Genomic DNA, 18,270 nt, shown 5'->3' on the forward strand with positions numbered 1-18,270 from the left:
GTCTGAATATATTTCTGTGTTTAAATCAGAAGATTCAATACTATATGCTGCTGAAAATTGGTCAATTCCTTTATTTTTTTTAGTTTTTTTTGCAAGGCAAATGGGGTTAAGTGGCTTGCCCAAGACCACACAGCTAGGTAATCATTATGTGTCTGAGGCTGGATTTGAACCCAGGTACTCCTGACTCCAGGGCTGGTGCTCTATCCACTGCACCACCTAGCTGCCCCTAAATTCCTTTATTTTTAAATAGCTAAGTTTCTCAGTCTTGAAGGTAGTTTGAGAGGCAGGGAACCGCTTTGTAGAAGAATATGACTTAAATTTAAACCTAAAATCTTGGTGTCCTTGTTAATGAAAAGGTGGGGGCCAGTTGATTTAATTGAGAGAAACAATTTCCCCTTTGCACTTAACACTAAAATCTTTATGATGAAAACTTCATTATTAAATCAATTAACCAGTCAAAGGCATTTCACTAAGGTACAATAAGAAGGCTATTGAGATTGGTAGAGCATAATTAGTTAAATGTGGTGAAGCATATATCAAACTGACAAGCTAGCTTTGAATAGAAATTTAAGCATTCATCAACATAAAGATTCAAACTTTGATGGAAACAGCCCAGGCCCCTGATGCCAGGAACCTTTTAGAGTAGCAATATTTCAGTATCAGAAATTGGTATAGGATTTTATCACTAGGAATGATTTTAAAGAAACATTACCCTCTACTTTACCCCTGGTCCATAAGGACCATGGGACCTTTCCATCTGACTAGCCTCTGAAATGCAAAGAGAAGGGACTTGGATACTTTCTGTTTGTATTCCCAATACTAAGCACAGTGTTTTGCACATAATATGCATTTAATTCATTTATTTTATTTTGTTTAGTGATTTGTGCTTTATTTTTAAAATGATTCATTCACCTATATCTCTGTCTATCTGTTATTCATATTGGAGACCCATTCCAGTTAAGCCTTTGAGAAGGTTTTGCTGGTTAGGTGAGCAGTGAAGAAAGCACCTTGGTCTTTCCCCACTCCACCTTGGATAGAAGTTGAACTTTTGAACTTTAGATTAGAGGCTTTGGTGCTTTCCCATCAGCATTCTAGTCTCAGCAGCACCTTTGACACCATCTTGCATCAAGAGCAGAGGACAAACTAGAATCTGAGAGAAAGGAGCATCAAACCCATCAGGAAAGCTCTAACATGACCATAGAAAATTTCGTGAATATCTCTCAAATTAGAACTGCCTTACTTCTGTCATATGTGTTCTCTAACATTGAACCTGCTTTCTCCTGGATTCAATATGTAATACTGAATGCATATGTCATAGAATTTGGGGCATGGATTTTTCTTTACCCAACACGTAATCTGTCTTAATAAAAACTCCAGCCAAAAGCTAATTGTCTCCATAGCTGGTGGCCTTAATTAATGATAATCAAGAGGAAGCATACTCTGCTCCTAAGGAAAGATACTAGATCTAATGAAACTATGTGAGAATTAAAAGATATTAGAAATATATCAAATAAAGAATAAAACTATTTGAAAGATATTTTCCAATCTTTCATGGCTCCCCCAGGACCCTTATAAGTATATGGTAGTTAACCAATGGAGTCCTGACCTACCAATGTAAGTGGAGTTTGGAAGAGTAGATGCTGAACATGTATTCCATGATTATTTACCAAAAATATATTAGTAGAAAATCTTAAGTTAGAAGCCAAAGAATGTTTCACCAAAGAATCATATTTTATTACTAATTCAACAAAATGATAGCATTTATAGTGACTTCAGGAGTCTACCATTTCCATTGTGGCCACTGGAAGACTCTTAGAAGTCAACAAGGCCTTATGTTGAAATGAATTGAGAAAATATTTTTTAATAATGTGTCCTTGGCATGCACTAAGAGTTGATACTGTTAAATAGTATACATTTAACATTTTAAAATTATCAATGTGTGTCTCAATACTCTTTACAATCTAAGTGAGAATGTTGGCTCAGCAATTCATTCATCAAGCCCTCATCGATGTGCTGGGCAGTGTTTGGTGCTAGGGATACAAAGGCAAAATCAAAATAATTCTTGTTCTTGAAGCAAGCATTTTACTAATGGAAAAGAATGGTGTATATATGCAAAGTAAATATAAACATACAAAGTAAATGCAATGTAAATATAAACATACAAAGTAAATGTAAAGTAATATAGAAATGAGGTTTTCATATCTGGAAAAATAAAAAAAAATCATATCTAGAGTGGTAATTGAGCCCAGCATTGAAAGAATCTATGGATTCTAAAAAAACAGAGGGGTTGAAGAAGTTCTTACAAAGGGAGGGAATCCTGTCCATGCAAAGGTACAAATTTGAATGATGTTGTGTCTTGGGTAGAGAACAAATAGACCAATCCAGTTGTAGAGGATTAATTTGTAATAAACTTGGAAAGGGAGGGAGGAGGTAAATTTTGAAGGATTTAAAATGCCAGTAGAAGAGTTGTATTTTATTCAAAAGATGGTAGGGGTTCTCCAGAGATGTTTTTGAGAAGGGAAACCTACCAGGAAACTATTGCAGTAAAACAAAGATGATGAAAATCTGAACCAGAGTGGTAGTCATATGAATTGAGAGAAAGGGAGAGATTTGAGAAATGTTCTGGATGTGGTAGGAGTAGAATTTAGCAACTGATTCAGGATAGGAAATGAAAAAATAGATAGGTCAAGAATAACTTTTAGGTTTTGCAAATGAGCGACTGAAAGATGTGTGCTTGTCCTTGAAAGGTAAATATTGTGGAATATAGGTGGAATTGAAAGAAAGATAAATTCTGTTTTCAACTTGTCAAATTTGTGGTAACTATGAGACATTTTTTTTTGGAAATGACCAATAGGCAATTGGTCATGTGGGGCTGGAAGTCAGGAGAGAGAATAGACTTAACTTGATTTTGATTGATTGACTTGTCAGCAATTTGGCAGCTTTAGGAAGTATTTAAACACAATTCAATTTAATTTTTTTAATTCAGTAGTTTTTTTTTTCCCAGACACAAAATTACACAAACATGAGTGCTCTGTGACCAGTCAATCAGCTTTTGGAACTTCTGGCTTGGGAATTCACCTTATCCTTTCTTACAAACTATCTATAACTTAATAATTAAGTACTTTGCAATTGACTAGAGTAGGATTATACAAAGCACTATTTCTTAGAAATGATTTTGCTCTTTTCATCCTAATTATATACAGTTTGTTTATGGTTATCAAAGTTCTCAGTTATCTACAATAGTCCATAAATATTCATTAAGCTGATGATATGCCAGCAAGGTGCTGAAAATACTTCGTTAGCCAAACTCAAATAATTATTATGCTCAGTATTGCCTCAGCTCACAGCTCACCTACTCAAAGAGGCAAATTGAAGCAAAGCCAATATGTGTCATGGATTTCTATGAATAAAAACTACAGCATGTCTTCTAAGTTTAGTATAGATTAAACTGAATATCTTAAACATAACATCTGTGCAATAATTTTTACAATTATGATCCTGGTTTGCTGGAAGATCATGAATCATCAAAGATCCCAAATTATACAGTATTTGCATACTGTATAATACATATGCAGAGAATATAGCCATATATATATACATATAAAGAGCATATGTACTTTTAATTACTAAGAGGAGAATTTGCTAATATATTTTAGAAGAGTTGATAACAACTATCTAAACCTTAAACCATGATTAGCTAGAAATGAGTTACCCGGAATATTTGCAATTCCAAGTGATTCTACTTAATTGAAATTTTAAAAGATATATTAATTCTGTTAAGCAGAATAGTCCTTTATTAACCTGATAATGTTAGATTCAGGTTTACCAAGAATTACTATATTTTGATTAATTTGAATCCTTTGCTCTTCTAACAGAGCTGAAAAGCAAAATTTTCTACATTTCACTAAATAGTGTTCTTTAAAAAAAAGAATTTGGGAATCTGATTATGTAATATAATGGAGAGTTTTGATTTGGGTCCTCGGTTTAATTTATCTTTAACTTGTATATTGCTTACCATTGTATAAGATGTAAGATGTGAGCTGAGATTTTCCTAGTGTAATGAGGGTAATCTGGTTTCTTTCCCTCTCCTACCTTATACCTGTTCTGGCAATACCATACAAGTTTAGGTAGATTTATATTGCTATCTGACCAGGAGGTGTTTTTGAGTCAGAAGGGTATGGTGACTCAGGATAGTGGACTATCTGCCAATATGAAAGGCTTTGATTCTTTATGTCTCCTTTATGACCAAGGCAAATGGAAAGCCAAAGCAATGACTTGAGCCTTAGTTCTCTGCATTTATCAAACCATTTATCAAGCCTCAGAGTTAACTTCCCTCTATTATTTTTTTAAAGGGAAAAGCACTGACTCTAGTAGAGGTTGCCCCCTCACATACCACGTCATTTCCACAGATACATGTGCTCAGTGCTGAAGGTCTTTGCTGGTGATATAGCAATCCCTGAACTGGCAGGGGAGGGAGAAGTCTGCCCATAGAACCAGAAGTAGCTCATTCAGTAGAACTTAAAAGGAGTGACAACCTTCTGGCATTCTCTCTCTTCCAGTCTTATCGAAGTGTGGGGAGTCTACTAGGCTATCTTGGTTATTCTGTAAAGGGATCAGGAGAAGGACTCTTCTCCCACCCACTGCCTGCAGCTGTGATGGCTGCTTGAAAATGTGCTTGATGTATAATTTCAATAAACCTGCACCCAGATTGCCAGGCCCAGCTGCCTAACCATCTTTGTGTGTCTTTCCCTGAGCAGAGGGAACCAGTGATTCTGAAATAAGCATTTCTCTCCTTGAACTGAGCTCTTCTTGCACTACTAGACAACCCTCTCCCCTGCCATTGTGGGAAATGAGGGATTGCTGTCATTTCAGATACCTTCAGTTCAGTGCTGAGTATGTGTCCCCTGGTGTGGTTGGGGGACCACAGCCCCATGTATGCTCCAGTGGGATTTGTTCTAGCCAGAGCAGTCTGGGAAGGGAGAGGGAGAAAGCATACTCATCAGGCATTTTTGAATATAGTATTTTAAACCAATTCTAAGTTTATTTTCAAATAGTTGATTTCATTATTGAGCATTAATTTTGTGTTCTCAAGTAGCAGCACAGGACATAGTTTTGATGGTATTCTTTACTGAATTGTAAGGTACTTTAAGGCAGGGACTGTAGTCTTGTTTTGCTTTTTTTCTTTTTTGATTTTTGCAAGGCAGTAGGGTGAAGTGACTTACCCAAGGTCACAGAGCTAGGTAATTAAGGTTATTAAATGCCTGAGGCTAGATTTGACCTCCAGACTCCAGGATCAATGCTCTATCTACTGTGCCAACTAGCTGCCCTGGGACTATAGTTTTTCTCATGCCTTGTGGCATTGTAGGTACTTTTAAAGTGTTTGTTAAATTGATATTGTCTGTGATTATCTTGACATTTGTCCAAATGCTAAGAAACTCATTGTAGATTAAACCAACATAGATTAAAGAAGAAACTTTTAAAATAATTTACATAATATAGACATATACTATTTATCAAAACAATTTGTATGCAAAACAATCTCTACTTAGAGTTACCTCAGTTATTTTTACCTATTCTCAGAATGAAGTTGCCCTTATTAAGAAGTGATGATAGAAAATTCATTGTGAAATATTTTTCTATATGGATTACTTTGAATACTATAAAAATGTTGCTTATTAAGCTTATTGATTAGTTTTCTCATTGACAAATTTGTTTGTTTATGAGTTCTTTGCAAAAAACATTTCAATTACTGTTTTGTATATTTTGTGATCTGATAAATTTTGATGATAGATGTTTCAGGTTATTAGATAAGTGCATCAAGACATTTAAAGAAGCAAATGAATCCAAAAGGATTGTAAAGTAAACCTTGCTTTTCAGGGATTTTTTTCACTTATCCATTCATTCTTAATGCTACATTAATATTTATCATTGTTTGGATGAATTATTCAAAGTTAAAACTTATTTCTAACTTTCTGTATCTCAGACTAAATGCCAAGCCAAGTATGGCTGTCATGAAATTGTGTAGATTGAATTAGTTAGAAATTCTTTTTTTTTTTTGCAAGGCAGTGTGGTTAAGTGGCTTGCCCAAGGCCCCCCTAGGTAATTATTAAATATCTGATGTCAGATTTGAACTCAGGTACTCCTGACTTCAGGGCCGGTGCTCCATCTACTGCACCACCTAGCCACCCCTAGAAATTCTTATAAATTGATCTAGACTTAATTTCTATGGGGCAATCCCTTAGTTGATCTGTAAGTACACCTTATCACTCCATACAGCTTCTATTCCAAATATTGACCTCTTTACTTCAGGGTCCAAGTTCATTCCCTTATTTCTTACTCTCAGCACATACCTTTATACCTTAGATCTTTAGGTGATCAAAGACTTTGATTGTGTGCTTCCTTTTAGACAAGTCACTTAACTTCCCTTAACATGTTTCCTTAATAGTATTTTTGGAATTATGATTGGTTATTGAATATGATCAAAGTTCTTAAGTCTTTCAAAGTTGTTTATCTTTACATTGCTGTAATCATTGTATAAATTGTTCTTGTTCTGCTTTTTCAGTTCTTATGAACCTAAGTTTCTCTGAATTCATCCTCTTAAATTGTTACTTCTAGCCTAGTAATATCACATCATATTCATATACTACAATTTGTTCAGCCATCCTCCAATTGATGGACACCCATTTTGTTTCTATTTCTTTGATATAACAACCCCTGCACAAAGATGATGCTATAAATGTTTTTGTACAAATGAGTTTTCTCTCCATCTTTAATCTCTTTGGGTATATTAGCCTAGTAGTGACATCATTGGGGCATTAGGTGGCATAGTGGATTGAACACTGGGCTTGGAATCTGGAAGACTTTTCTTCTGGTGTTCAAGTCTGGCCTTAGATACTAGTTAAGTGAAACTGGGTGAGTCATGTCACCCTGTTTGCCTCAGTTTCCTCATCTGGAAAATGAACTGGAGAAGGAAGTGGCAAACCACTCCAAAACTTTACCAAGAAAATCTCAAGTGGGATCATGAGTTAGGACTGAAATAATTCAGCAACAATAATAAATTTCATTGAACAAAAGGATATGAACTGCTTAATAACTTTTGAGAAAAGTTCAAAATGCTTTTCAGAATGATTGAGTCAGGGATGGCTAGGTGGCACAGTGGATAGAGTACTGGCCCTGGAGTCAGGCGTACCTAGGTTGAAATCCGGCCTTGGACACTTAATAATTACCTAGCTGTGTCTTAACCCCATTTGCTTTGCAAAAAAAAAAAAAAAATGATTGCATCATTAATACCTTGACCAATAGGCTATCAATGTCCTTTCCCTTTGATAACCTTACAAAAAATGATCATTTTAAATTTACTGTTATTTTTTAAATTATTTTTTATTCTCATTTTGTAAAAATGTTTTTTTACATTAATAAAATATTCTTGTTTACAAGTAAACAAAATACCCCTCCTCCCCCATGAATATAGATAGACTTGCTTGGGCAAAAAAAGTAAAGGGGAGAGAGAAAATTAAAATAAAAAAAATAATAGTAATAATTGTAGGTATGGCCAGGTGGCGCAATGAATGAAGCACCAGCCCTGGAGCCACAAGCACCCGAGTCCATATCCAGCCTCGTAAACCTAACAGTCACCCAGCCATGTGACATGCAAGCCACCCGATCCCCACTGCCCTGCAAAAACCAAAAAGAAGAAAAAAAAAAGACCCAAAATAAAATAAAATAGTAATAATAAGTAGGGGTGGCTGGGTGGCAGACAGAGCATTGGCCCTTGAGCCAGGAGCACCTGGGTCCAAATCCGGCCCCAGACACCCAAAGATCACCTGCTATGTGGCCCCAGGCAGGTTATCCAGCCCTACTTGCCCTGCACCCTCCCCCAAATAATAATAATAAAAAATGTGCTTGAGTCTTTGTTCCAACACCAACAACTCTGTCATGGGTGAATCTCATTCTTTATGATAAGTCCATCACAAAAGTTATTTCCATATTTTTCCACCATTGCCATTGGTGATCGCAACTCCCTCCTTTCTTATTTCTCCACTACCATGTACTCTATTTTCTCTCTCCTTTCACTCTGACTCTGCTATAGGGTCGCTGAGTGGTGCCGCAGACAGATCCCTGGTCCTGGGGCCAAGAAGCCCTGAGCCCCCATACTATCCCTTAGGCCCAGAATCCATCTGGCCCTGTGGTCCTGGGCAGGCCTTCCAATCCCAGCCCCTTGCAAGAAGTAAGAAAGAAAATGTGTTATATCTGACCACTCTCCCCCCATGGTCCATCCTCTCCTCCTTTATTCACATCCCCACCCCTTCCCCCTGCTCCCCCCTCCTTCTTACTCCAGATGTCTATACTCCATTGAGTATATATGCTGTTTCCTCTCCTAGCCATCTCTGATGAGAGCAAAGGTTCCCTCATTCCCCCTTGCCTCCCCACTTCCATATCATTGCAATAGCTCATTGTAATAAAAAAAAATCTTATTATGTGAAATATCTTGGACTATTCCCCCTCTCCTTTTTCTTTCTCCCATTCCATTTCCCTTTTTTTCTATTGACTCCATTTTTATACCATATTTTATCTTCGAATTCAGCTTTCTCCTGTGCTTCAACTATAAAAGCTCTCTCTACCTGCTCTATTAACTGAGAAGGTTCATATGAGTATTATCAGTGTCATTTTTCTATGCAGGAATACATGCAGTTCATCCTCATTAAGTCCCTCATATTTCCCCCCTCTCCTCCAATCTCCATGCTTCACCTGAGTCCTGTGTCTGAAGATCAAACCTTCTGTTCAGCTCTGGCCATTCCAAAAGGAACCTTTGAAATTCCCCTGGTTCATTGAAAGTCCATCTTTTTCCCTGGAAGAGGACATTCAGCCTTGCTGGGTATTTCATTCTTGGCTGCATTCTAAGTTCTTTTGCCTTCCAGTATATTGTATTCCAAGTCCTACGAGCTTCCAGTGTAGCTGCTGCTAAGTCCTGTGTGATCCTGACTGCAGCTCCACGATATTTGAACTGTGTCCTTCTGGCTGCTTGTAATATTTTCTCTTTGACTTGGGAGTTCTGGAACTTGGCTGTAATATTCCTAGGGGTTGGTTTTTTGGGATCTCTTTCTCTGGGGGATCGGTGGATTCTCTCCATTTTTATTTTGCCTTCTGCTTCTAGAATATCAGGGCAATTTTCCTGTAGTAATTCTTTGAAAATGCTGTCAAGGCTCTTTTCCTGATCATGACTTTCAGGTATTCCAATAATTTTTAAATTATCTTTCCTAAGTCTGTTTTCCATATCAGTTGTTTTTCATTGAGATATTTCACATTTTCTTCTAATTTTTCATTTTGGTTTTGAAGTATTGATTCCTGATTTCTGTTAAATTCATCAATCTCCCTGAATTCTATTCTTTGTCTGAAGGATTTGTTCTCCTCAGAGAGTTTTCTTATCTCTTTTTCCATCTGGCCAATTTTGCTTTTTAAAGCATTCTTCTCCTCAACAACTTTTTTGAACTGTTTTATCCATTTGACCTAAGCTGGTTTTTAGCATGCTATTTTCTTCAGCATTTTTTTGGATTTCCTTGACTAAGCTGCTGACTTCATTTTCATGTTTTTCCTGCATCTCTCTCCTTTCTTTTCCCAGCTTTTCTTCCAACTCCCTCATTTGATTTTCAAAGTCTTTTTTGAGCTCTATCATAGCCTGAGCCCAATTTCTGTTTTTCTTGGAGTCTTTAGATGCAGGAGCTTGTGCTTCCTCATCTTCAGACTGCGTAATTTGATCCTTCTTGGGCTCATGAGCAAAATATTTCTCAATAGTCTTCCTTTTGTTTCTTTGCTTGCTCATTTTCCAAGTCTGGGCCTGGTTTGGGGTGCTTCCTGAGCTTTTGGGACACTCCCACAAGGGTCTCAGTGTGTGAGGCTCTGTCCTCCCTCCTGGTCTGTGAATGACCATAAGCACCTCCCTCTGCCACAGGGCTGAGGTGGGGGGGCCTTCTGTTCTATGGGTGGGGCCTAGACTTCAATCAGGATCTGCATGTGGTCAGAGCCCCAGAGTCCTGTTCCAGAGGCAGAGGACAGAGCTCTGCAGTCTCTCTTCACTCCCCTCCCTCAGCTCTATGGTCTCATGCCCTGGGGGCTCCTGCTTACCACTCTGCCTGCTTCTGTTTCCTGGATCAGGGCTGGGGAAAGACCATGCTGCTGGCTGTGTGCCCTGAGGGCTGGGCTCCATGTGCTCACTCTGGCAGAGGTCCCCAGCTGTTCCCCCACTTTGTGCCTGGTGCTCCTTGGGGTGCAGCTCAGGAGACTCCCCCACTGCTTTGAGCTGACACTCCCAGCACCCTGGGGCTGCCTCCGGGAGGCTGAAGTTCTTTGGCTCTGGTGGGCCACCCCTCTGGCAGGCCGCCTCTCCGATCCCGGGGAGCAGAGCCTTTCTGCTCTTTTCCAGGTTACCTTGAGTAGGAGAACTGCCTCACTGGGTCCCTTTGTGGGTTCTGCCTCTCGAAAGTTTAGTTAGAGTCCTTAGCTGATGAATTTTATCAGAAAGCTCCTAAGACTCAATCCCTTCTTGTCACCCTCTTCAATTTACTGTTATTTTTGTTTATCTCTAGGTGTGGGGAAGAATCTCAGATTTTCCTTAATTTAAATTTTTCTTAGTATTGATTTTGAACTTTTTAAAAACTATGGTCCATTGAGGAATAGTAGCTTGTATTCTTATAGAGGTATAGAAACTGAACTTATGATTGAATTTATATAGAGAACTCCCCAAATGAGAAAATTCATTTTTCTCATACAGATTGTTACTTTGTAAAATTATGTCTTAATATAGAAAGAAGTTATATGCCTTGTCCAGAGTCATGCAATATGTGTCAGGCAAGAACTGAACTTAGTCCTTATGGGCTCTAGGGTCAGCTTTCTTTTCACTACTTTCAGTTCTTGATATATTTTGAATATCAGACTTTTATCAGAGAAATTTGCTTCAAGAATATCTTCCCAATTGCTTTATTCCAACTTTATTTTTTTTTAGGTTTTTTGCAAGGCAAATGGGGTTAAGTGGCTTTCCCAAGGCCACACAGCTAGGTAATCATTAAGTGTCTGAGACCGGATTTGAACCCAGGTACTCCTGACTCCAGGGCTGGTGCTTTATCCACTGCACCACCTAGCTGCCCCTCAATTGCTTTATTCCTAATTCTAACTACACTGATTTTATCTATGTGAAGGCTTTTCAGTTTTGTGTAATCAGGATTGTCCATTGTTACTATATTGTGGACAGTAAGCGTTATGTTTACATTTATTTTCTATATTTGTGAATTTTTTAATTTTCTAACAAATGGTTATTTTTTGTAAAGAGGCTAGGCACATGTGAAAAATGCATATCCTTTGTTGGTTTCTGTTTAATAATTGCCAGAGATGTATCACATCTATCTTTTCTAAAATTCTATTCAGATCTTTATTTCTTGTTTATTTCTGTTATTTTTGTCCAGCTCTGAAAGGGGCACACTGAAGTCCTATTACAGTTTTTCTGTCTAATTTTTCTTATAATTTGGTTAGTTTTTCCAAGATGCCATGACATTTGGTGCACCTTAAGTATGCATATTATTTCATTGCTTAAGGTTCCTTTGAGAATATTATAATTTCCATGCTTATATTTTTTAATTATGTCTATTTTTACTGTTATCTTGTTTGGTCCATGATTAGTAACCTTGTCTCTTAAATTTGCCTGAAATATAGTAACTCCTGTTACTGAATTTTCATTTCAAGGTTTTTTCTTGTTAATAATAGATGTTGGATTGTTGGATTCAACTTTCTATCGTTCTCCATTTTTTTTTCCAAGATGAATTCATTCATAGGATGGGTATGATTGTAAGTTGTGTTTCTACCTTCATCATGGCCTCTTAAAATTTTTCCTCTTTCCTTTCAGATTTCTTCTTTACAAATAAGAAGATAAGGAAAGACATAAAATGAGATAATTAAACTACAATAGAGTCTATTCTTTTCTCTTCTCTTTCCAACCTATCTGGATTTTTAGTTACTTGTTCTTATGTTTTCCTTCCTTTGACTATTGCCTTCACAATTCTGTCCTTTCTCTTACTCCCCCACTCATGCCAGTCTGTTTTCCTGTGTATTTAACATTCCTTTGCCCCATTCAATATAAGTGAAGTCCATGAAATACCCAGCTCTTTTTTACTCTGCCTTAATTTTCTGGTATTCTTGTATATTTCAAATATGAACAACTGTCTTTTCCTCATTTCTCACCTACTATATTCTCACCCCCCCCCCTTTTCTTTCCTCTTTTAAATAAAACAAAACAAAACAAACAAAAAAAAAAGAACAAAACCACCCTGGATCTTGTGTTTGTATTTCTTTACTCCTTCTGTGAACCTTCTAGAGAGTGGATTTCTAAAGGGACATTGTTTTTTTCCCTGTCAGAATGCAAACACTTCATAATTCTTTAGCTCTTTTCAGTTACTTAAATGTATTTGATTTTCGTAGTTTCTGTATTGCTTTTGTTCCTGTATTTATCTTTATCCACTTTTGTACTTTTTCAACAGGAACTAGCATGAATATTACTATTAAATGTATTATTCTTGATTCTTTCTCTTCTGCTTTTTGGAATATTGTATTTCAGTATATTTTTATTTTTTTGTAATTGTCGCAGTATCATTTTGTTTGGTCTTGACTGGTTTCTTGGTACTTAATTCTTTGTTTCTGACTTCTTTGAGAGCAGTGTTTTTGGACTGTAACATTCCTGGATGTTTCAATTTGGGGTTTCATTCAGGAGATATTGGTAGATTCTTTATTCAATTTCCCCTCTGAGCAATTTTCATAACTAACTTCTTGAACTAATTTATATTGGGTATTTTTTGATACTGATTTTTAAGGAGTCTAATGATTCTTTTTTTTTTTTAGGTTTTTGCAAGGCAAATGGGGTTAAGTGGCTTGCCCAAGGCCACACAGCTAGGTACTTATTAAGTGTCTGAGACTGGATTTGAACTCAGGTACTCCTGACTCCACGGCTGGTGCTTTATCCACTGTACCACCTGCCCCCCCCAAGTCTAATGATTCTTAAATCATCTTTCTTTGACCAGTTTTCCAGGTCAGTTTCTTTTCTTTTAAGAGGCTTTACATGTTTTAATTTTCAGATTTTTGATTTTTAATATTTATTTTTGTCTCTCTTAAAATATTTTTTATTTATTTAAGGCAATGAGGTTAAGTGACTTGCCCAAGCTCACAGAGCTAGGCAGTTATTACGTGTCAGAGGTCAGATTTGAACTCACATCCTCCTGACTCCAGGGCCAGTGCCCTATCCACTGTACCACCTAGCTGTCCCCTCTCTTAAAATATTAGCTATGTGGAGCTATTTGATCCATTCTAGCTTTCATGAAGTTGGTTACAGGAATAGGGTTTTCCATCTTCATGTTATAAACTGTTTATTCTCCTTCCCTTTTTCTTTCTCCAAGAACTTTTGATTTCACTTTTTTAAAAAAATCTCTTCCATTCATCCTTATGAGTCCTTATAACCAAATGAATCTACATATTCTGGAGTCACATGCCCTGTTTTTCTTCATTGTATTCAGAATTTTCTTCTCTAGGTTTATATCCTCAATTGGAAACATTCAGATCCAACAACCCCTAAACCTAACCCTCCACAGTCTTGGATAGGGTAGTAGACCTTGTCATATAGGCTACATGCTAATACTACTCTAATTCAGATTGGTGATGCTAAGACTGTCTTCTTATCCTCTCCTGTGGAAAATTTGCCCTGGTGTCCATAAACTTGGGGTTTTTTTTTTTAGGTTTTTGCGAGGCAAATGGGGTTAAGTGGCTTGTCCAAGGCCACACAGCTAGGTAATTATTAAATGTCTGAGACTGGATTTGAACCCAGGTACTCTTGACTCCAGGGCCGGTGCTTTATCCACTACACCACCTAGCCGCCCCCATAAACTGGTTTTTCAATTTTTTTTTAAATTGTATTTCAGTATAATTGGATTCCTTTGTAATTTTATGTATCTTACTTTATACATTTAAAAACATTACGATGAGAAGACTTATTTATCCTGCTAAATGAATCCACTCCGTGAAATAAACAAAAATACCCAGTTCTCTTGCAGTCTCTACCTTCTACCTCAGTCTCCTAGGGTGAATAAGACCTCATAGAAAGTGAGTTGCGTTATGTGTTCTCTATGCATGTTTCATTCTCTTAATATAGTCTAAGTTTCTGCTCATTTTTCCTAATGAATCTTATTTGCATATGTGGTAGAATATACCTATTTATGAAGAGAATAGTGTGTACTCACTATTGTGTATACTTTGTCATCTTAATAAATGCGTGTTTGTTTTTGAGATAAGTGTATTTATAGGCTGGGTCTTGTGGGCTTTAGAAGTAGTGATATACAGAGTACCCTTAAACTTGAAAGTAACTACCTCCCTTACCTCGTAAGGATTTTGACTGCAAACTTGTCGGTTTGGGAATGTGGAAGATAGCTCTCAGAGGGATTGCTATATGTTACATTTAAAATATACCTGATATAACTATTTACCTGTTCTATGTTGAACCATTATTGTAATTCTATTTTATCAGAAGCCAGGCCACTTACTCCTTCTTTTCCCCAGAATAAAAGTTTGTTATTCTTTTAAGACTATAATAATAGGGGTGGCTAGGTGGCGCAGTGGAGTCAGCCCTGGAGTCAGGAGTACCTGGGTTCAAATCCCGGCCTCAGACACATAATAATTACCTAGCTGTGTGGCCTTGGGCAAGCCACTTAACCCCATTGCCTTGCAAAAACTAAAAAAAAAAAAAAAAAAAAAAAGACTATAATAGTAGATCTTAGTTTTGTAAGTAACTTAGGAAAATCCATAGAATGAGGCCCATCCTAGTAATTATGGGTTTTCTTAATGCTTTGGATAAAAAAACAAAATATTTTTTGAATCTATTTGCTAAACTGTTCCTGCTCATTTTCTCTGCCTTGCTGCCAAGTAAAAACTTTGTTGAAAAGAAAAGTCGTATTCAGATATTTAAAAATTAAAATGAATTATGCCTAGTTTTATTCAGTTTAATAATACAATTCAGATTATGCTTCCTTGGAGAAGAAAGAAGCAATAATTTACATATCCAAATATTTATAGCTTTCTCAAACAGAAAAATATATCTTATTTCTCCTTTTTTTTTTGTAATTTCCTTCCTAAGAGCTCTGTTCTTAGTCAATACTTTTTCAAGTTGTTTGGTGGGAAGAATGTCATTAATTTTATCATGGATGAAAATATACTGAAGATTTTCATATGTTTTTCGGTTGAGAATCTTCAGTTGCTATTTGTTTTTGGAGTAATGTTTTGTTAATGTTGAAATTAGAATTAGAACATGATATTTTTTTCTGTTCAGAAAGGATATAACTTTTGTATACACCACTTCTTACCCCTCTTCCTCATTATAACCAAATTTTTTTATATGTTGGCTGATTTTCATGAACTTCAAAAATGCTTAAAAATAGACATCTGTGAAATAATAGAAAAATACTATTACATCCAATTTTTAGATTGAAACTTTGTTGAATATAAATACATTTGAGAAATATTTTCCAAATAAAAGTATCTGTTCTCATTAAAGTCTTGGAAAACAATTCAACCCAGTTAAAACTGCTTTTATGGAAAACTGTTAGAAACCTCCTATTTTCCTTTTGGCAGCACTATGGTTTAGTGGAAAGAATGCTAGACTTGGAACTAGGAGACCTCTGACTCTAAACTTAAAATTTCTTACTAGTTGGGTGGCCACATGCCCATGTCACTTTGTCTCTGAACCTCTTCTGCAGGATAGACATAATAATGTCAGTTCTACTTCCATGGATTTTATGAGAATTGAAAGATGATGCACATCAAGCATTTTAGAAACCTCAGAGTACTATTTTTAAGATTCAATTATTATTTTGAAACTTATTTTTAGCAATTACTTTTCATTTCAATTTAGTCATAGAGTTTCTATGCTTTATGAACAGATAGGTGGCTTAGTGGATAGAGCAGTGGGCCTTGCATCAGGAAGACTCATGAGTTCAAATCTAACCTCAGACACTTCCTAGCTATATCATCCTAGTTAAGTCACTTAACCTTATTTACTTCACTTTCCTTGGCTGATGTCCATACAACTAGCAACCCAGAATCCAGGGTGAATAAAAGCTCTGATTGATTGCAGGAGGCCAGTCTTTTTAGATCTTTTGTATGCCTTGACCTACTCCTTTCATATTCTTTATCTCTTGTAAAGATTGTAATTATACGGATTCTGGTACATTAGGTTTGTGTGTGTGTGTGTGTGTGTGTGTGTGTGTGTGTGTGTGGAGACTCCTCAAGGCTACTGGTAAAGAGGATGATATCTGTTCTTACTATCATTGATAATGAATATCTATAGTGATACAAATCTCCAGTCCTGAATGCATGAAACAATTAGATGTGGTTGTATTGGCACAATGATGGGAAGGGAGGGAAAGAGACATCATAACTATGAGACCCTGAGAAAGTAATAACCTTGGTAGTGTAGATAAGGGAATAGGATGTGATCATGTGGGGTGGAATAGGGCTGATGGAAGACTCTTGAGTCACTTTAATGAGCAAGTGTGCTCCCCTTATGTTATCCCATGTTAGTTTTGATTCTTCCTTTATCAGTTTCCCAATTATGTTTGGTAGGTAGCAAATACTTATTTCTTTTGTATGTACATCTTTGTTCTGAGTTTTTTTGCACTCACTAATTTAATAGCAATGAAGGTAAAGATGTATATATGTAGGAAGAGATAGGAGAGGAAAGAAAAACTATACTGTGGGATAGCAATGAGTTAATTTATTGGTGGTTTTCCCTGGCAAGTTGAAACACCTTTTTTGGATTGATTAAGGTTGAATAGTGCCACTTCCAAATTTTAGAAGCAATTAAAAAGTAAAAATATAGCAAGTAAAAATTAAGATTGTTAGATCTTACACTATGTAGAATATGATTTTCAGTTCAATTGCATATATTTATTCAAAAATACTGACCCATTTCTTCCTTAAGGATATGATATCTCTCTCATCACATTCAACTTATATCAATGTATACCATGGAAACAATGAAAAGACTAACAGACTGCCTTCTGTGGCGGGGGGAGGGAAGCAAGAATAGGGGTAAATTTGTAAAATTCTAAATAAATTTTTTTTAAAAAAATACTGGCCCAGCATGTTATATTCAAATTTAAAAATCCAATGTTATTGGCATTCTATTAAGCAAATCTAAGGGAGGTATAAATTTAAAAGAAAACACATCATTGTAGTCTAAGGGTAATCATTTTACATGCTCTTAATTTTATATTGGGGTGTGGGGGCTTACCCCTTCATTGTTAAAGTGTCCAGAGTTTTCATTAAAAAAATCATTCTTTAAAATAATTATCTCATTTGAAAGCATTGGTGACAATCACAAAAATCTAACATTAAAAAAGAAATGAATAATAGAGAAAGAAGAAATGTTTGGTATTGACCTAAAATTTCTGGGTGATTAAAAAAATTGTTTAAAAAGCATAGCATGAAATTTTTTAAAACAAGGAAATTTTAAAATGAATAAATCAAAGATGAATATCAAGAAAATTCAAGCATATTTTAGAATAGCCAAATCAGGTGAAATATATGAAGCAATGCCTCTAAAAAAAGAAACTGTATTGACATCCCAAGAGATATCCTCAGGTGGATAAATGCCTCAGTGAAAGAAAATTAGCAAGAACTGACTATGCTAAGAAAATCACAAGACCCTAAGAAAATCACAAGACCCTAAAAAGAAGAGGTTAGAAGTAGAAAAATAGGATGAGGAAATTAAATGAGGTTTCAAGACATTCAAGAAAAAATTTGGGGGGGCAGCTAGGTGGCATAGTGTGTAGAGTACCAGCCCTGGAGTCAAATTTGACCTCAGACACTTAATGATTACCTAAGTGACCTTGGGCAAGTCACTTAACCCTATTTATTTCCTTGCCAAAAAAAAAAAAAACCAAGAAAAAAAGGATGAAAGGAATTAATGAAGAAAGTAACCAGCATATAGAGAACTCAAAACTGAACCTCAGAATATCCATAGAAGCAGCAAAGACCTTGCCATGGGAATAAATGGAATTGAATATAGTACAGACCCATTGGAAATGGACTGTTTTTTAATGATTTTTTAAAATCTTATTTATGTCACAAGATATCCCAAAAGTCTTATTTTTAAACTCCCAAATCTTAAGAATTAATTGATTTTGGGGAATTGTAATTTAGAACCTAAAATCTTACAACACACATTTATTAAGCAACTACTAAGAT

The 18,270-nt window shown here is 36.1% G+C and overlaps 1 protein-coding gene across 2 annotated transcripts in view; it reads left to right on the forward strand.

Annotated features, from left to right (window-relative positions):
- The window catches only part of DAPK1 (death associated protein kinase 1), a 241,603-nt gene that overhangs the window by 40,673 nt on the left and 182,660 nt on the right, over nt 1-18,270 (forward strand). The gene's annotated exons all lie outside the window — the stretch shown is intronic.

This window comes from Macrotis lagotis, chromosome X (assembly GCF_037893015.1).
Source record: "Macrotis lagotis isolate mMagLag1 chromosome X, bilby.v1.9.chrom.fasta, whole genome shotgun sequence".
Lineage (NCBI taxonomy): Eukaryota > Metazoa > Chordata > Mammalia > Peramelemorphia > Peramelidae > Macrotis > Macrotis lagotis.